General features: G+C 41.9%; 1 long non-coding RNA gene across 2 annotated transcripts in view; it reads left to right on the top strand.

Moving 5' to 3' along the window:
• The window catches only part of LOC117705961 (uncharacterized), an 86,420-nt gene that overhangs the window by 500 nt on the left and 64,662 nt on the right, over positions 1-21,258 (top strand). Inside the window, exon 2 of one of the 2 annotated variants that reach the window (XR_004606456.2) lies at positions 670-826. This is a non-coding gene — a long non-coding RNA (uncharacterized LOC117705961). Of the gene's footprint in view, positions 1-449; positions 827-21,258 lie in introns of those variants that run through there. The other variant, XR_004606455.2, reaches the window with a different exon arrangement.

Here is a 21,258-nt window from a genome sequence, read left to right as displayed (position 1 = left end):
GAGAGGGCTTACTCGAAGTAAGTTAAAAAATCGGAGAGAAAGCGATTCATCTGTAGTAGGGTCTAGAAACGTTAGGAACCTCTCGAGTCCCAGGTAGAGGTTTGGGATGTCGTCCTGAGACGACCCAGAGCAGCCAAACCTCCCAGAAAATTCCGGAGTGCTATAGACAGTGGAGGATTTCTGTTAGATGCCGCGTGGGAGGGCTTTCCCCTTTAGCGGCTGGCAGCACACAACCCCCGCTTCTCCTTTGCCCTCTAGTCTAATAACTTCGCAGGAATACAGGGCCAATAAACCACCAGTTGGAAATGGACAGTGTTAAATAAACAAGGGTCTCTTTAAAATTCTCATCCACTTCAGATGTCTAAAGTAAGATCGTGATGATTTTGTCACGGTTTGGTAAATTTACCCCTTTAAGAGGCTTTTCATAAATCCCAGAACACACCTTCAGCCAGATTTGAATATAGATTTAGGTTTTAAAACCCAGAAGCTGGAAACACCGCTTTATCAAAGAGAATTTCCCTTTAGCTTAGCAATGTGCTGCAGCTCTCAAAAGATTGGATCTGAAAGAGAGAGAGAGAGAGAGAGAGAGACGGAGGAGAAAGAGAGCCAGAGACAGAGATGTAGACAAGGGAGGGAAGGGAAAAAAGACTTTTCTTTTTTTCTTTCTAGAGGAATTCTGCCCAGACTCTCCAGCAGTTGGTAGCAGGCAAGCTTTCTCCTGTGTCGCCTGGAAAAGTTGCAAAATTGCTCTTCACCTGTAAGAACATGCTTTTTTATCTTCCAGTCTCTTCTTGTCAATTTGGAAATTGCAGACAGCCCGGCTCAGGTACCGTTTCCACAAACCCTATTCTAGGTCAGGACAAAAGCCACTGGCTTTGGGGGAGGGGGGTGGAGAGGGTGGGCTGCTTCACAGAAAACCTTAGAAGCTTGATGGGAGAAAAAGACTCCTTGGATGGAAACATCTCTTGATTTTCAGTAAGTTCTTGAGCCTGCGATATACCTCCTATCCATTCATTGTATTTCGTTTATCCAGAGTTAAACTTTTCTCCCATTTAAAAAACCAAAAAACAGTTCCTATGAATCTGACTTAAGATAGAGTGGTTTGTGTTTTTCAACAATTCTTATCAAGTAGTGGGTGGGTTTTAATTGCCGCGTGTACAATTTCTTTACTAGGCTGATGAGATATGAAGATTCAGAAGCTAAGTGAAAAGTAGCAGTGTACAGGGCACCAAGTTATTCGTCAGGCTTGTATGTGGTTCTCCATGATGGCTGATACTCATGTTTTGAAGTCTGGGTTTATGTATATCACTAACTAGGCTGATTTTTTTTCTCCAGTCAAAATGCCAAGCTATCTTAAAATATTCCAAAGTTTTCTCCAAGTTTATTAACTATGGGAGCGGGTGGGGGGAGGGGAGAACCATCTCTGGAGTCTCCCAGGCTAATTAAAAAAAGAAGAAGAAAACCCATATTCCACAAGAGCACAGTGGGGGGGGGGGGTTAGTTAGACTCCCTGGACACTAACTTCCGAAATATGAAGATTAATTTAAAATCTTTTCAGTAATTCAGTGGACAGTGTGGGGGAAGGGGTGACCACATTTTGCATGAGAATTATCACCTATTAAAAAGAAATAATTCTCCACTAGTTTTTTAGAATTGACTTTATTTTGAAACTTGCCAAGCTTAATTTTGATCATTTCTTAACAGGATTTAAGGAAGTGTGGGCAGGGTCGGGGGTGTAAAGCAGCAGACCTCTTATGAATTAAGCGTGGGTCACTCTGTCCCTGAATTTTAGTTGCTTCAGAAGAGAGGGTGAAGGAAAAAGAAATCACTTCAAAGATAGGATTGTGCTGTCTTGATAAAAGAGCAGGAGGAAAATACAAAATTGCAAAAAAAAAAAAAAAAAAAAAAAAAAAAAAAGGAAAAGAGTAGCATGTTATTCCGGAATGAACCGGATTAAGACTGTGCGACAAGTGGGAGATGTGGGCTCTGAGACATTTATGAACTGAGTGTGAGCTTGGACCTATTGGACTGTCCCTGTCCTAGGCAGTGTGAGACCAAGGGTAGGGTATGTGCAGGGCAGGGTTAGGGTGAGGGAGAATAAAGGCTTGTGTGAGTGTGGGAGATTGTGTGTGTGTGTGTGTGTGTGTGTGTGTGTGTGTGTGGTGTGTGTGGTGTGTGTGTGTGGTGTGTATGTGGTGTGTGTGTGTGTGTGTGTGTGATTGAGAGAGAGAGAGAGAGAGAGAGAGAGAGAGAGAGAGAGAGAGAGAGAAAGAAATTTGATAGATTGATAGAGGACAGTAGCAGTCAGTTTACATAATTTTCTGCTGGTCCTAAAGTTTCCTTGAAATCAATTCTACTGCAGGCAGCAGCCTTGAGCTCTAGAGCTGATGCAAAGCAACCATTACACTCCAATATCTTGCCTGTTTGCAAACTTCATTTAAAACTGGGGGAAGAAAAGACCCAGGAATGGTTTTGTAAGAAAGGAGGGGAAAAAAAGAAGAAGAAAGGAAAACCACAGTGAAGCTTTAAACTAGTTTGGATAAAACTCTAATCTTTTATTTGTAACCTTTTACAAAGCTTTATTTCCCCGCATATGAAAAGCTTCTTTTATACAGGCATGGCAGACTTTTTCTTTGGATTTTTAATTAGAGCCCATCAATTGTAGCCATATTTAAGAATCAATATAAAGTAATCCTTCGAGATGGGATAAGGTTTTAATCGAAAATCTAATTTCCCACTCTTTGCAGATCATTTTAAGGAGCTAGTTGATTAAAAAAAAAAAGAAGTTCAATATTTAAAAGGCATAACACCCCAAATCTGGAAAAGATCATGTGTGCAAGAAACCACTGGTGCTGTCTTACAAAGGAAAACCCTGCTGCTATCAGGAACTTCCTTCTACTTCGAAGAATTTGGCTTATTTTCCCCCTCAAATGCTATTCTCAATGTGGCTCCTGTCAGAGTTTTCATATTGAATAAGGGAGAGACTTATGTGAAACACTATCCCACAAGCAAAAACAAAACAAAAAAACCCTTAATTTTAAAAATCAACTAAGAACACATAGCTCTTGATAGATAGACCTTTTCCATTGCATATCCCCCAACTTGGAGATTAGTAGATGACTAACACACACTTTTCATTTTCCATGGATCCAAACTTTGCACCTTCACATCCATGAAGGTTATGAACTTCGAGTTACAACTTTGCCACTTTTAATGTTGTAGAGCAGTGGATAATTTGCTTGTTGCAAAAACATATACTTTTAAGCAGTCCCACCATGGATATTGGCTTTCAATTTGCCTTTGGGGGGGGGGGGAGGGTCAAGGACAGAAAGATGGAAGAAGGGTAGGAAGAAAAAAAAACAATAAAACAAAACTGTAAGACACAGTCCACGCATGTTGCTCTGAGTGCTGGAGCTGAGGTGTCCAAGTAAGGGCTGTAAGACCTTCTAATGAGCAGAGCATCTGAGCTCTCTGCAGCTTCAGTTTGAGAACTCCTCGGTAAACTAGTAGGGCACCCCCGCCCCCAAAGTTTACAGAGGTATTTTCAGAGAGCCAGCCAGTGTACTTCCTTTAATTGTTTTATCTACTTTAAGTGCATCTGCAAAAATAAGCAAACAAATAAACTCATCGTATTTGCGTTTACAATGCATCTGAAAGCAGTGGGCTTGGAACTGTTTTCTGGCCATGCTTTCCTTTTATGTGCAGAGGTTTCTATTTATTTAAAAGCCTGCCGTTTAATGCACTACATGTTCGAACCAATTTTAGGGAAAACTTCGAGTATTTTATTCATAATCGCATCTAATGAAAAACTGGGATTCTTCTTTTCTTAAATTCTTTTTCTGTTGTTGTTAAGGGAAAATATAATGCGTCTTCATTAGCAAAATTGACTGCTGTGCTCACGACAGTTCTTAATTGAAAAGGCAACCTTATTTTAATGGTGTGGTTGGGAAGAAGATTACATACTTTATCCAAACACAAAGACAATTAATAATGAGAAGCAGGCGGCTGCCATTAACTCTAATGCAGTCGCATCAGAGTACGGGAGAAGGGCTCCTACCTGAGGCACTCGGTACAAACTCCCCTGGCTCCCTTCTTCCCCACTTCACCCATCCCTTACTTGGGATTTCTTAAGGTGCACGGCCCAGGCTCGGCTTCGGTATGGCGGGGATTTTCCAGCCTGTGTGGCGCGGCGGCGGGAGCCCCTGACCGTGTGTCTCGGGATCTGGGGCAGCGCTGACGGGACCGAGACACTCGGGTGCCCGAGCGTGGCGCAAACCTCGCGTCCGCGCGCAGAGCTGGGTAAGGGCGGCTCGGGCCCCCGTGAGCTGCAGGATTTTGGGGGGCCCAGAGCCACCTGGTACACTTTGAGAAGTTTAATCAAGTAGGGTAGGCTGCCTTCTGAGTGGAGAAGTTACGGGAGGAATCTTGTCCACCCGAGATCGTGTTGTTGGGCAAGAACGGTGTGAAGGGCACAAGAACAGCCGGACAAAGCAGCAAGTTTTGTTCCCAGGCGTGGGGAGCAAGTCATGCGTGTGCGTGTGGGCGCTCCTGGCTCTCCGCGTCTGCATGTGCACTCGCGGTTGCGCGTGGGTTTCCCGGGAGGGGCGGGGTCGTGACCTGTCCTAGACCCTGTCACGTCCTGTTTTCGGGATAGTAAGGGACGGCGACCGGCTCTAAGCGTTGCCTTCGTGGACGAAGGGAAAGCCTACTGAGAACTCGCACCCGGAGCTGGGTGGACGGGTTCCCTCGAACCAGCGCTGGAAGGCAACCCTGGCTGGAGAGTTTGGCGTGAAACAAACACCACTCTAAATGTGGGCCTGGGCCGGCAGCCACCAGCATTCCGGAACTGGGGACTCGAGGAATCGAGCTATCTTTTCAGTCCCTCGGCCTCTGGGCCGGGTACAGGGTGGGGAAGGGGCAGGCTCTAAATTTGTGTTCTCTGAGTCCCTTCCTGCCTGGCGACCTACAGAACTAGCCCAGCGCAGCCCCAAGTTCCTTTTCCAGTCCAGCCTCCCAGTCCAGGCTTAGGCAGCTGAGAAAGGGGGAGAGTCCATCTGTGACGCACCCCCGCCCCAACTTCCGCCGCTGTCCCAATGGAGACCAGGGAGCAGCTTCAGACTACAGGAGCAGCCAGGAGTTAGCACTGTCCTAACCGAGAGTGTGCTGGGCAGCCTGGATCTTCAGTGGCAGTCCGAGGCTTCTGGCTTCCAGCAGCCACTTGCAGTGAAGGGGGAAGGTTTATGGCTGGGAACTGGGGTTCGAGTGTATGGGAGGGAAAGGTAGGATTCAGTCAGCCTTCTGAAGCTGCCCCGAGGCGCTGGTACACATCCAGCCTCATGGAGAAGGCAGGGACCATTCTCCAAGGTCCAACTGGATACACTCCCTTTCCATGAAAGGAAACCTCACAGAAACTACTATAAAACATGCATGCTGTTCTGTGTTCCTCTATCCACCGAATCCCACTTTCCCTCTGGTTTCTGGCTATGCACCTTGCTTCAGACTTCATTTTGGCCATGGGTTGGGGAGCTTCTCAAAGCTTCTGAAGATCTGGTGTGTGTGTGTGGTCCTATCCCTCACCCCCACCTCCACCTCCAAGCCCCAAACCACTGTGCTACCTCTTTAGGCCAGGCAGGTGGGTTCAGCACGGTCACCAGACTTGATTGAAAGCCTGTTATCAGCTACATAGGAACCTTTCACCACCTTCCCCATATCGGTCCATGAACAGCCTCTCCTCCCTACATAATGTTTCCAAACCTCTCCCGAATCCTTTCAAAGTCATTTTTCACGTGGTTCAAGTTAAAGTGTTCTGCCGGTTACTACTTGCCAACCAAACCTGAGAGTCAGTCTGCTTTGGGGGAGGCCATGTGAGTCAGTTGGGTATTAAAGAGGGAACTAGGTGTCCTAGATTAGTGAGCAATGGTTGTCTTCTGGGGGACAGTTTCGATCCTGAGAGTTACTTACAAAACAACCTAAGTGCAGTAACAAACTCTTGTATTTGTGGATCTGTTTCTTGGCGTTTAACCTATGGACACTTGAAAACATCTTTATTAATACATGTCTGACTTTGGATAGCTACTCAATAATGACATTCCTAAATAATTTCTTAAACGCCATTTAAGCTAGTTCAGCAACAGACAGTAACTCGTAGCCTAAATGGCACTTTCCTGGCAGCTTATTCATTTAATGAACAAGCAAAAAAGTAAAAGATATAATTGCTTCCAGTTCTCAACTCCAGAACATAAACATTAGAGGCATCACTTAAGGGACACAGTTCAAACAAAGTGTAGGTGATGTATTCTGGATAATTCTTGGAAAAGCAGCTTCCTTTTGAGTCTGCTCTCTTATGTTGATGCACAAAACAGGCCAGAGAAGTGCAGAAGAAAGAGGCTGGTCTGGGGGTGCTGGGTGTGGATGGGCGGTTGGGCCTCAGTTTCACCAGTGTTTTAACAACAAACCAGAAGTAGCAAAGGCCTGGATGTAAGTGTCCCTTACACAGAGACAGTCTGTGGACATGACCTTTTTTCTATGATAAATCAAACAGTCCATCCTATTATGCTTAAGAGTTAAGAAGGCACAGTGTGGGTATAACTTTGGTCAATGGTAGACTCCAAATGATGCCCTAAACACTTGACATTAGGCTATACAGTCCTCTCTTTTTCTGTATTCCTTTCTTCTTCTTTTTTGGTTTTGTGAGATAGTTTTTCTATATATCCCAGGTTGACCTTGAATTCACAGCAATTCTTCTTAGCCTCCCTAGTGCTGGAATCATATACAAGCATTACACATGACTCTGCAACATCTTCACCATTATTATTACAAAATTGTATGTGTGTTTGTGTAGGCACACATGTGCCATGTGTGCAAGTCAGAGGACCACTTTATGGGAGTGGGGCATGAGGATCCAACTCATGTGGTCAGGCTTGGTAGCAGGCATCTTTACCCTCTGAGCTGCCTTGCTCCCTCCATAAAGTCTTTAAATATGATTGAGTACTTGGTTCAATAACAAATTTATTCACATTTGGTAGATTGAATAATTTAGTTTTCAAATGTAACAATTTCCACTGAAGTCTCTGATGTATCTGAAGATCGAGATTATCAATCCAAAAGAATCTCCAAAACACATGTCTGCACACACACGTATACATATATGTGTTTATTTTAAAGTCGGTTACAACATGGATTCACATTTATCCATTTATTCAACAAGCATATCTGGGAGCCTGTATATTAGGTAACTGTCAAGAATTACTTATTATTTTTTTTTCCACGGCTGGGGACAGAACCCAGAGCCCTGTGCTTGTTAACACTAACCCCTATTTCAAGAATTAATAAAGTCAGCAGACATTATCAGGCTCTGGTCATGGAAACTGTTATTTTGTTTTGTTTTGTTTTCTTGTTGCAAAAAAAAGCAGTTGCCATAATACATATTTGATCTAAAATTTTATATTATCTCTTTTCTTCTAGATGAAACAATAAGGCTTATATGTTGTTTAAGGTTATAGGGCCCGTACTATTGTCTCACAGCAGGGTCCCAGGGAAAGCTGTGGAGGTTGATAACAGGAATTCAGGAAAGTACCTGACTTTTCTGAAAATTTGATGTGTTTAAAGAACTGAAGTCAGGGGCGACTGAATATGTATGTGTTCAGAGAGACCCTGTGCTCCTGAGCAAAGGGTTTCTGTTGTTAAAGCTTTTGTTTCTGTTTGCTTGTTTGATTGGTTGGTTGTTTGGTTTGGTTTGGTTAGTACTAACAACAAATCTTAGATTTAACTGTGTGTTCTTTTAGACCATTATGGATCCGATATATGTCTCTACTGCCATTATAGTCTTATTTCTAAAAAGAATGGAAAAATATTATTCAAAATAATACCAACTGTGATTTTCTAAAACTCCCCTTCTCAGTTAGGAATGGTCATTACATATTTACTTGTTTGGGACCATTTTAGCTTCAACTACTTGGCAATTTTGGGAAGTGATAAGTTTTATTTCCTTTTAAATTTAGAATTTTCTATGTAACAACCAACTTACATTCAGGTTGTTTTTCTTATCAAGATCCTTCCCCTTTCTGTTTTCTTTGCTTCTTGTCTATAAAACAGATATGAGGATGATTACTGTTCCACAGGTTGGAGCTATTGAATGTGGTGATCAAGTGACAAACTTAAGTAAAGTCTCTTTAGGAGTGGCCAATGTTATCAGGCGTTTCCCCCCCCCCCCATGGTGAAATCTGGGGGGCGGGGATTAAATACTTTCCCTTCTGGAGCAATCATGCTGGCCTATAGTCCTGAACTCCTTGAGCTCTTGAACCATGTCCTCACCGGTCGTTGCACTGTCTTTTGGTCACAGCACCTAAGCATAGTCTGTGGGCTGCAGAGGGGTCATTGATTAATACCCTTTATGCAAATTAGTCAGAAAGCTGAGGGCATTTTATTTGTCTGTCCTTGAAGCATCCAACACAACAAAAAACAAAAACAAACAAATAAAAAAAAAGCAAAATGAACAACAACAACACAACCCTCATTGTTTACATTCTAATTTTGGCCTTAAGTTTCCTTCACAGCCCAGAGGATTTGGTTCTAGAGTTGGTTCACGCTTTTTCCAAGAGCTACACACTTGTGGCTGCTCATGGATCCCTTAAACTAGGCCCCTTGTTGTCTTACACCACCTTAACAGCTTAGATTGCACAGCATCAGAAAGCAAAAGGAAAATTTTCTTGATTTAGGTAGGTATTCATATTATAAACACCAATTTGTCAAATTTAACTGACAAAGACATTTACTGGAAGTAAAGATAATAAAAGCACACACAGCTTTAAAGTATTCAGGACTGAGACTAGAACATTAATATGTGATTCTCTTTGCGGGTAGGGTATTCTGATGCCAGAATGCTTGCCTATTTCTGTACTTCTGTAAGGGATGCAAGAAGTGCAAAGGAATACTTACTAAAGTACAAAAGGAGCGATGGAAAGAACCACCAGGCTTCTGATGTCCAAAAGGTATACAAAAAAAGATGGTAAAATGAAAATGGAGACAAGAGTCCAGACTCTCCATCAGCAGCCATACCCTGTGACAGACCCAGAGGCAACTCCAAAGCCACCAGGGCAACGGCCTGCTCAGTTTGCCAAAGAGCCAGATGCTGTTGCTTGGAAGATTCTCTTCCACAGCTTGATGCCTGGGTCCTGTGATTGCCATCCAGAGAACAGTGGTGGGGCATGCTGGGATGAAGGCAACCCCAGCATCCCACTATAGTGGTTTCTTTTCTGTTTTTAAGGGTGATTTTAAATTAAGTGAGTTGGAAAAGTCACATTTTGTCTTCCAAATTTTAAAAAGAAAAAAATGGAATTTATAGTACAAATCAAAGCTGTGTATTTAAAGCCGTAGGTCCTTTAAAAACTTAATGTTGCTTATGGGTTGTATTTAATTATCCCACAAGGACTGGGACACTTAGAGGAGACAAAAGACCATCTATATCTCCTAATCCAGTAGTGATGAGGTAAATATCACGACGTCTAGAGGAACAGTGGTACAGAAGCTACATGATTCATCATATAGAATGTGACTACTTTAATTTTTTTTTTTTTTTTGAAAAAGCAGTGAAATGTTTAACATTATTTTCACAATAATATTTTGGCTGTGGGAGCCACTGAATATGTGTTTTAGACTTTTTTTAAGCCACTAAGAAAAATTGATTAGTGACAAGGAAGGAAAGAGAGCATAGCTGGTCAGTGTGTGGTGAGTCACGGGTGTCTCTTGTTCTATATCTCAAGTAAATTCACAGGAAGCGTCTGGTTTTCTGAACCCATGTTAGTGTCTGCTGTGTTGTCACAGTGCAAATGATAATAGCTGCTATCTTTGAGGCATTTGGTCCACTTCAACAAATGAATGCAATTTGATCCCGGTCTACAACAGCCAAAATCTATACTCTTTTCATGCAATCTTTTATTTATTTTTTTAATTATAGGAATCTCTTCCCCGAATATTCCCCGACTTTATCTAAGAGGCTGGGAGTGAGTGCCTGAGTGCCAGAGTGATGTGTAATTTCTTTAATCATTGTGATCAATGTGGATCATGGAATGATTAAACAGCCAGAGTAGTAGGCAATAGTTAAAAACATAATCAAAATATTTGGATAGGAGTAACTTACTGTAGAGCAGTTTTCTCACCTGGGGTGAGGGGCGTGATTTTGCCTCCCAGAGGGACATTTGGGAGTGTCTGGAGACAGTTTTGTTTTCCACAACTGTCATCTATTGGGTAAAGACCAGAGATGCTGCTTCATAGCCTGGAATGCAGAGCAAAGTAGTCCACACCCGAGAACTACCCCACCTAAGTGACAGGAAGGACATGGCAGAAAATCCTAATGATGGGAAATAGATGACAGATAAAATACATGTAAAAAAAAAAAAAAGAAATTATAACCAATATGTAAATAGTATCACAAATTCAGATTTTAAAAATCTCTCTCACTTATTTATTTTTAAATTTCTTCATGTTTCATGTTTGGGAATATTAAACCAATACATAAAACATTAATATTATTGCTACTTTATGTAACAGTTTCCTTTTTAAAAATATTTTTATTAATTCTTTGTGAATTTCTTTTCCTTTCTTCCTTCCTCTTTCTTTCTTTTTTGTTGTTGCTGTTTTTGGTTTGGGTTTTGGGTTTTTTTGTTTTGTTTTTTTTGAAATGAAGTTTCTGTGTAGCCCTGGCTGTCCTGGCCTCAAACTCACAGAGATCTGCCTGCCTCTGCGTCTATTCCAGGGGCTCCAAGAAGAAAGCTTTAAGCCAAGGAAGATCATTCTATCCTGGGATTTTTTGGTTTTTTTTTTTTTTTTTTTTTGGTTTTTCAAGACAGGGTTTCTCTGTGTAGCCCTGGCTGTCCTGGAACTCACTCTGTAGACCAGGCTGGCCTCGAACTCAGAAATCTGCCTGTCTCTGCCTCCCAAGTGCTGGGATTAAAGGCGTGTGCCACCACCGCCCGGCTCCTGTTTGTTTCTTTATATATATATATATATATATATATATATATATATATATATATATATATATATAAGTTTGAGGCCAGCCTGGTCTACACTGTGAGTTCCAGGACAGGCAGGACTATGAAGAGAAACCCTGTCTGAAAATAAAAACAAAAGCAATGCAAATAAAGACTTTAGAACTATTGAGCTGGAATGAACTTGTGTATACTAAAAAGTTATGAATCTCAGTGTGGAATGCTATGGCCTGAATGTTTGTATTTTCCCCTTAAAATATACATATTAAAATCATAGCCCCTGAGATGATGGTATTGCGATTTGGGGCCTGTAGGAGGTGATCATGTCATGAAGGCGTGGCTTTCATGGATGAAATCAGTGACTCTGTAAAGACATAACAAAGAGGCTTTGGTGCCTTCTCTCTGATGGCCTGTGTGAGCATAGTCATACTCGGGCCGGGAGCAGCCACCACTGCATAGCATCTGCCTGGAGCTTAAACTTCCCAGTCTGTAGAGTGGTAAGAAGGGACTTTCTGTTGTTTTTAAGTCATCCAGTTTGTAGTATTTTGTTACAGTAGCCTGAGTAGACCATGGCAAGCAGTAAGAGTCATGGTTTACTTTCATTTAAGCCTTCTTTTATACTTGGCTTTATTCTCAAACCCAATGTTGCCTATGTCCAGGGAAGCAGAAAGAAAAATTCAAACATGGTGGGCTTTTTCTTTATCTCCTTTCCTCTGCCACTGAAGTCCACTCTTTAATATACATGTTTAACGAGTTCACTTCTATTAAAACAAATATCAGAATATATTTACCAGAAAAATGTGCAGTAAGATATATTTATGCATTCAGATGGTGGTGGCACAGGCCTTTAGTCCAGATGTTCAGGAGGCAGAGACAGGCGGGTCTCTGTGAGTTTTGTCTAGAGAGAGAGTTCTAAGACAGCTAAGGCTACAAAGAAAAACCTTGTCTTGAAAGAAAGCAAGAAAGGTTTTGCTCAATTTGCCTTAAAAAGATTTAGGTTACTGAATAGGACTTATTATAGTCAAATGAACTTTAAGGTTTCTTAATATCTATAGTCATCATTAATGAATAAAAAATGTAAGCCTTTTTCTTGTTGTTTAAAGACATATGGGCATGAAACCAGGTGTGGGGGTGACTGCCTTTAATTCCAGCACTTGAGAGGTTGATCTGTAGAGGCTAGTTCGGTTTCTGTAGGGAGTTCTAGGAGAGTCAGCGATACATAACAAGACTTTATCTCAAAATAAAACAGCAAAACAAGTAAAGCTCAAATAAGTAACTACAACAACAAATACCAAACAAACAAAAATTCAGGGTCTCCAATGTAAGCTAACCTTGAACTTCTGATCCTCCTGCACCAGTCTATCTATAACTTTGATGACTTCATAAGATTTTAAGTGTTTAACTTCTAATTTAAGCTATGTCATGGCTTTTTTATTCATTAACTTGGCATGGAATCTGCCTTTGTTGAGGTAGATCTCTGTCTCTCTCTGTCTCTCTCTGTCTCTCTCTCTCTGTCTCTCTCTCTCTCTGTGTGTGTGTGTGTGTTACTCAGAAGGGCCAGAGAACTGGCTCAATGGGTAAAGGTGGTTGGCCTAGAGCCTGACCGTATGTACACACACACACACACACACACAAAATAAATAAATGCAATTTAATTAAAAAAAAAAAAAAAAGTTCCTAAGGAAAAGAACCAGGCATGGTAATGATTGCCTTTACCAGCACTGGAGAGGCAGAAGCAGTGGGCCTCTGTGAGTTCAAGGCCAACATGTTTTGCATACTGAGTCCTGGGCCAGCCAGCAATATATAGTAAGAGCTTGCATAGAAAAACAAAACCACAAACTTGCGTAGGAAAGACTGAAGAAAATATAGCCTGCCTCAAGTCATCAAAACAATCTTTATCATTCTATGCTCAAAATATACTAAAAATACTGACCTTGGGGTAGGAAAAATGGATTTGGAAATTCTCATATTTTATCTTGAGTTGGACACATTAAAGCCTTGGTTACTCTCATTTATATAAGGTTTCAACTAGGAATTAATACTATACACAGAATCTTTGTGACAGACCATCATAGTACAGATCTATTAGCAACATAAAATTTACATACATGTTTGTAGGCATAGAACATGTTAGTGATTTGTCAAGAGCTGAGTATCTATAGACAGTGAAGTGGTAATATGGGTCAGACAGTACTATTTACTGTGTGCTTACTGATCATGCTATCCTATGTCTTAAAAAATTATATGGATTTCTTTAAACATACTTATTTTTACTATTATTTTTAGTTATGTGTTGTGTGTGAATATGAGCATGTGAGATATCCTCACCGGTCAGAGGCAGGCACCAGATTGGAGTTACAGGTGGTTGTGAGCTGCCTAATATGGACATTAGAAATAGAATTTGAGACATCTGCAAGAACAGTGCTTACATATTTCAAAGCAACCTCTCCAGGTGTATATATGCATGCATGCATGTATACATGTATGTGTGTATACATGCATGTTTATTGTGTGTATTTGTGCTGTGCCATGTCTGTGTGTAGGTCAGGGTACAACTTGCAGGAGTCCTTGCCTTCCCTCATGTAGATCCTGGTGGTGAAACTCAGGTCATAGGCTTGACAACAAGCACCTTTGCCTGCTGAGCCACCTCACCAGCCTCTGGTTATGCTATATCTTTGTAGATAGATGAAAACACGTATGTGTAATTTTATGATAGCTGAATTGGAAAAAAGAAAAGAAAGAAAAAAAAAGCCAACCCAAGGCTTTGTGCCTCAGTAATCCCAGCCGACACACTGAGTGGTATTCTGTTAAACATTCCCTTTTCTTTCCATCTTTTCTTCAGAAAAGCAGGTTATTATAAGACAGTAAACATAATAGGCTTCACAATACCTGGAACTTTAGTATGTGGTGTTAGAGCAGAAACCATAATAGTCCAATGTAATGAGGTTGAGTTGTGCGTATTTTTCCAATTTGAGTCATTTGCTTTCAAAGCTATTATTTCACCCTTACTGATAACCACTCTTTTAAAAAAAAATTACCATTAACATTCACTCACTTTCTTTTTTCAGGTTTTGAACAATTTTTTTAATCCAACAAGCTATTTTACCTTACACAATAGATGTGGTTTCGGCCAACAATCTTCATTGTTAAAGCATCCAATGGCTTTTTAACAATGATATGAAATCCATTGTGCTCCATTCTCTTCCTAAGACAGTAATGCCCTCTAAAGCACTCCAAGTAGTAAGGTACACAAGGTATTGCTTTCATAAAACTGTGCTGGCTGTCTCTAATTCAATTACTCAACTCAAAGACTTCCTCAGGGCTTCGAAATTGTGCCCACACTTCCCCGTTTCTGTCGTGAACCTGAGCTGCTTGCGGTTGCTCGGTTGGTAAAATGTTTCTTTATCTGTTTTGCTTGTCTTTTCAAACCACTTTACTTGTCATGAAGAAGTGGTTTCAGATTGTTTTTCATCCTCGTTGTCATTTGTTGGATGTAAAGTAGAATGGGGGGTGGGTGTGGGGACAGCCTCCCTCCTCAAGAAAAAAGCTATGGGGTTGAGCTTGCAGCTCCTGTCTGATGTGTCTTCTGCTTGGCACTTCCATCCCCTTGCTTCTGGGACTAAATTTTATTTGGGTCATTTGATTATTTACTCCTTATCTCTAGAGGGTGGGAAGGCTAGGACAATCTGAACTCCAAATATAGTCAAATTTCAATAAAGGTCAGAAACTCGAGCAGGTGAAACTCCTCTCCATTTTACAGTGCTTGTTCTATTTACCTTTGGGAAAGCTACCTGACTTTACCCAACAATTTCATCCTGGGTAAAAGTAGGTGCAGTGCTACCCACATCATCTGATGACACTGGTGTGCAGCTCTTTGCCGCTAATTAATAATAAACCATTTATTCTGTGTGTGTGTATTTTCCTGGAGGTGCACTTGCACGTGTGCATGCAGATGCTGAACGTCACGCTTGTGTGTCATGCTTCAGGTACTATCCACCTTTAAAAACATTTTTAAACATTTCTCACTGGCCAAAACGTGCCAGCTTGGTTATGCTTTTTTTTCTGTTTTTTGTTTTTTGGTGTTGTTTGTTTGTTTGTTTGTTTGTTTGTTTGTTTGTTTGTTTTTGAGACAGGGTTTCTCCGTGTAGCCCTGGCTGTCCTGGAACTCACTCTGTAGACCAACCAGGCTGGCCTCGAACTCAGAAATCCACTTGCCTCTGCCTCTGCCTCCCAAGTGTTGGTTATGCTTCTTATGTGGGGTTTGTAGCTCCTCCTGCTTGTCCAACAGGCACTTTACTGGCCAAGGTCTCTATGGCCATATCTCCTTAATAAATTAAAAGTTTAGAATTAGTTCAAAATACTGTGTGTGTGTGTGTGTGTGTGTTTGAAGTTTTAGGTAAAGAAAAACAGATGCTCAAGTCTGCCTGGCAGGTTTAATTCCAGAGTGATTAAAATAATGATCCATTTGGCTGAACTATAATCTCCATTTTTCAAAAACCCTCAGAGTTAACGCTTCTAACTCTCAGCCTGGTGGTGACACACACTGTTGCTTGGACTTTAGAGGACAGGGTGTTGCCTTTCCTACTACAGGCTGCCTGCTGTGGTTTCTCATTGACTAGTAACCTTTTTTTCTTTTTTTTTTTTTTTTTTAAGATTTATTTATTTTATGTATGTGAGTACACTGTGGCTGTCTTCAGACATAGCAAAAGAGGGCATCAGATCACATTACAGATGGTTGTGAACCACCACGTGGTTGCTGGGAATTGAACTCAGGACCTCTGGAAGAACAGTCAGCGCCCTTAACCACTGAGCCATCTCTCCAGGCCCCGACTAGTACTTTTCTTCAAGAGTAACTCTTGAGCACTCATAGACTGCAGCGTTAATCTTGAAGAACAGCAAATGCTAAAAGGATGAGCATCAGAGAGCAGTGTGGTTCAAACAAGGGTTCAGGGCCTTCGAAGATCATGTCCTTCATAGCCCTAGGCTATTCTATTTTAAGAAGATGCAGCAGAAGATCCCGGGTGTAGGTTACAGCAGCCTGCAGGGTAGAGAAAGTATCTGAGTGGCCTTGCAGGAAATGGCCAACTTCTTCCTATCTGAGTACAGTTGTCTATCTCTATCACGTTCACGAAGTTAACACATATTCAACTGCCACCCACATGTGACTGACATATGTTGGGTAGTACCTTGGAAGTACAGTGGATGGGAGGTAAATACAGCTGCAAAGGGATTTCCAACACTTGTCTATTTACAAATTCATTTAATTTTGAGCAATCCGATTGAAAGATGCAAAACCACATCTAAAGAAAGAACTGGGAGTAAAGAAGGGCTCATACACTGTGCTGGGGTCATCAGCAAAGTAAGTCTTTTAAAAAGCAAGGGGAGAGAGGGGTGGGGAGGGAGGGATGAAGGGAGGGAGGGAGGGAGACAGAGACAGACAGACAGAGAGAGAGAGAGAGAGAGAGAGAGAGAGAGAAGTAAAAGTTTCAGTTCAACAAGCCCAATCACCTGAGTTTACCCAAAAGAATAAATGTTTAGACGTGTGAGCTTTTATAAGGGAGATCAGTCACTCCTATTGTTGGAATGTGTGGGATGGAGAAGGATGGAGAAGTGATCAGTACCGTACCTGGTTATTTGTGAGTACCAGTGAGATGAATCTTTTACTTAGTTCTTTTTTTGTATTTTTTTTTTTTTTTTGATTTTTGTTTTGTTTCAAGATAGGGTTTCACTATGTAGCCCAGGCTGACCTTAACCCCCATCTTCTATACAAGTCCTTGGTGTTGGAATTACAGGCACTCACCATCACTCCGAGTAAGGTGAATCTTCTTATTAATTGAATGCATAAAACTTTTTCCCTCCTGTTAATTATAAAATGTTAATTCTGGTACTGGTGCTCACACTTGGCTTTATTCCCTGCCTCTGCAAGTGTTTGCTGAGCACCCACGGTGAGCCTGACATTGTGGGGGCTGCAAAGAGAGAATGCACAGAAAGCAGCGCGATAGCTGCTGCCTCTATCAGCCAGGGTCCTGGCAAGGAATAGATGGCTCTCTCCAGAATGGTAATTAAGGAGAGTTTAAAGAGGACTACATATAAGTGTGTTGGCAAGGATAAGAGAAGGCATAGAGGATGGGGAAATATGAGGGATCATCAACATTGGGGAGCCAATCACACACATGCACTCGCATGTGCACACACACACACACACACACACACACACACACACACAATCCAAAAGCCCTGAAATGGTTAGAAGTAGAAGTAGAGGTCAAAGCGAGTCATGGCTGGCTAGTTGTAGCTGTGCCACATGTAACAAAAAGCCACATGACAGACAGGGTCGGTGGCTGGACTACATAAAGGCTGACCGTCTGCATCCTGGCAGACACAGAGCTGAATTAACACTGAGCTGCTTTTCTCCCACACTCTGATACCCTTGCATGTAGCCCGAGGACAAGGGAACCGAGTGGCAGAATTTACCAAGACCAGGGCAGGGTGGAGAAGGATAAAGAATGGTTCTCAAAGGGCTAAAGACAGTTCCAGAAAGCTGAAAACTGTCTTGAAACAGTCATGGAAAGAGGTTAACCACGAAATAGAATGATACCAAAGATGTCAGCCCCAAGTGGCAAGTGTTGTCCTTGAGGGTGATACAACCAAACTCAGGGAAGCCCCTAGGAAGAAGGGATTCTTTTGTTAGGCCTTAATGGTTATGAACCAATGAGTTGGGAAGACTATGGAGGATAGAGAGAACAGTTTAGGAAGAAAGCAGACCTGGGGCATGGACAGAGGAATACACAGTGCACTGGGAGACCCAGTCCAATTGACTGAACACAACGTAAACAGGCATAGAAATGAAGATCTGGGGGGCCCTCAGTGAGAACCGCCATCAGCATCCACCCATGAAAATTTTTGAGTGTTTTTGTGGAGTTCTTTGCATTCTTTTCTCTCCATAAAAACTTTGTTTAAGTGTTCATATACACCATTCTGAAAAGGTAGTCTATAATTTGTTCTACTTTCACTGGACATTCACAGGAAATGGTTAATTAAGCAACTGCAAAATGGATGACATCTGGGGTTCAAAAAGGAGTCTTGGACCTATGAGATGGCTCAGCAGGTAAGGGTGCTTGCTGCTAAGCCTGATGATCTGAGTTTGATCCTGGAACCTTCATGGTAGATGGAGAGAACTCCTCTGATGGCCATCCACGCAACCCTGGCATGTACACACCTCCCACATACATACAATGATTGGTTTTTTGTTTTTTGTTTTTTGTTTTTTTTTTAATCAGAGGGGTGGTCTAGAATGTGTAATTCTTTAACATGGGCCTCTGGATGCAGGCTATGACTTAGCTATTCAAGAGGCTGAGGCAGTCGTATTTCAGTTCAGAGCCTACCTAAGCTACAGTGCCAGTTTCAAGATACACTGGGCAACTTTAGCGAGCTCTTGTCTCAAAATTAAAAGTCAAAATAAAAAGGGTTGGGCATGTAGTTCAAGGGTACAGAAATTGCCTAACATGCATGAGGCCCAGAGTAAATTCCTAGAACCAATTCATTAACTAAGTAATTAATATGAATTTAATGGATGTTTGGAGAGCAGCCAATGGAGTACACCTGTAGTTCAAGCTACTTTAGACTGAGCGGAGAGCATGTGAACTCAGAAATTTGAGGCTACCCTAGGCAACATATAGAGATCCTGTCTCAGTGAACAGACAAAACAAAACAAACAAACAAACAAACAAAAACAACAAAAGAAACCCAAAACAAAATAAAACAAAAAACAAAACAAAAACCTTTTTGGAGTCTTGATCTAGACAAAATCAGTGAAAGACAATCCCTGGGTGATAATACAGTTACAAACCCCACCTGAGGAGCACACGACTCAGTCTACAGCTCATCTAGATTTGATAAGAAGAAAATGATGTGTGTTCTTCCAAAGTGTGGGAATGGATTCAGAGCAGCATCTTGCTAAATCTAAGTCTGTCTTGATCAAGTGAGTAAGCCATTGAAATGAATAAGTGTCTTCCACATCTACAATGCTTCAAAACCATTCACAGGGTGGCTGATTATACTGACCTTCACCATCGGGTCATCTTTAGTCCCACTGTGGAGACTGGGACTGGTTGTTATTCACTGAAAAACTCCTAGCTTTGCTCACAGTCTGGCTCAGAGTTACAGTACAATATCTACTGCAAAATGCTGGGGTATTAATAAATGGGCATGCTCAGGGGTTGATCCCCCACCCCTCGACGCTACTTATTTTTCTGAGGAGGTGTTTGTTTTTGTTTGTTGGTTGGTTGGTTGGTTGGAAACGTGGATTCTCTGTGTAGCCCTGACTGTCCTGAAACTAGTTCTGTAGACCAGGCTAGCCTCAAACTCAGAGATTCATCTGCCTTTGCCTCCGACCGTCCGCTGGGATTAGAGGTGTGCACCACCACTCCTGGATCCTTAGTGTTAGAGTAATTTAAGTAACTATTTTCACTTTTGTGTCTGTTTGTTTCTGAGACAAGCTCACCTGGTGGGGAACTTCCTGTACAGCCCACCTGTACAACTTGAATGCCTTACCCTCTAGCCTCCCTCTCCCAACTGTTGGGATTACAACCCTGCACCTGGGCTTGCTCCTCACACTTTTAGTGAGTGCTTGTTCTAGGTGCTGGTGGACTTGCTCTGGTTTCTACAAGTCCTGTATATGCAGTTGTTTAAATAGCTTAAACACGGGACGGAAAAGGCACATTCTGCACCACCTTTGAAAAGCACGGCACTGGAGTGACTCACAGTCCTCACAGAGGGGTCCCCAGCCTCCAGTCATACTGCACACACCTGCAGAGGACCTCAGTGCCACTCGATGCAGTGTCTGTGGCTCCTGGACTCCTTTTGCCTTTGTTCCTTTCTTTGAGCATTCTGACATCTTTTCCCACCACCATTAAAATCATATTAAGTAATTCTAAAGTGCTTCCCATAAACACCAAATGAGAAGTACAGCTGGGAGGACAATTATCCACCTGGGTGCAGTAGGTTATTACTTTAATTTGTAATCTGAGTGACATTCATTTTAAGGGGGAGAGTGTTGGGGTGTGCTCTCTCCCCACATGCCCCATTTAGTCCGAAAGGAGGGTAGCACCCCCACCCCTATTTTCCCATAATAGGTAGCTTTAACCCTACTGCCTTGTTAATTATGATTCCTGGAGGTAAATTCCTGTTTACTGGTTTTTATTCTTCTTTATTTCTTTCTTTATTTACTTACTTATTTTACGGTGCTAGGGACTCAAACCCAGAGAAGTGTTCTACCCCTGAACTATATAAACTGCAACCCCGGGTTTACTGGTTTTGGGGTATCTATTGATTTAGTTAGGGTCCCATGTAGGCCAGGTTAACTGCAGTTTCGCTGGGTTCCTGAAGATGACTGGATCCTTCTGCTAGAATCGTAGGTCATGGCTTGGCCTGCTTTATTCAGTGCTGTAGATTAAACCTTAAGGTTTTTTGCTTGCTAGGTAAGCACTCTGCCCACTGAGATGCATCAGGGAGCCCTAGGCTTTGTTTGTTTGTTTGTTTTCTTTGTTTTCAAACAGGCCTTGGCTAAGATTGGCCTCAGACTCACAGCAATCCTCCTGTTAGAGCCTCCCAAGTGCTGAGGTTACAGTGTGAGGCAGGACACCAGCTGAAGCATTGTATCTTTCTTTGCCATTAAACACAAAGAGAGGTCCAAGTTTAAACTTATTTGACAGTTTATAGTAGATGAGCCAAAACCATGCTCCAGATGGAAATGTATATAGGATCATTTAAACTTGTTTTTTTTTTTTTTTTTTTTTTTTTTTTTTTTTTTTTTTTTTTTTTTTTTTTTTTTTTTTTTTTTGAGACAGGGTTTCTCTGTGTAGTCCTGATTGTCCTGGAACTCTGTCTGTAATCCAGGCTGACCCTGAACTCACAGAGATCTGCCTGCCTCTGCCTCCTGAGTGCTGGCCTTAAAAGTGCTCCACCAGTGTCTGGCAGATAATTTGAACTTTAAAATGTACAAGGCCTTGTACACTAAAATGCATTTTCGAAAGCATGTTACTGCTCTGATCAGCTCCCGGTTAGAGAATTCTTCTGTTCTAAACCCATGCAAGGATCTTTGGGACCTTGAAATACCCAGTTGATCCAACCACTGAAAGGCAACCTACAAAGAATCTTAGGTGTTTGCATTTACAAAGACTCAGAATGTTCCTGAGTGCCAGTGGCATCTTGCTGACCTAAGGAGGGGGTTTGTGGCTGGGGGTTTGTTAGGATCCTCTAGATTGGATAC

The sequence above is a fragment of the Arvicanthis niloticus genome, chromosome 3 (assembly GCF_011762505.2).
Source record: "Arvicanthis niloticus isolate mArvNil1 chromosome 3, mArvNil1.pat.X, whole genome shotgun sequence".
Lineage (NCBI taxonomy): Eukaryota > Metazoa > Chordata > Mammalia > Rodentia > Muridae > Arvicanthis > Arvicanthis niloticus.
Note: the sequence above shows the minus strand (reverse complement) of the source record. Positions and strands in the feature narration are given on the sequence as shown.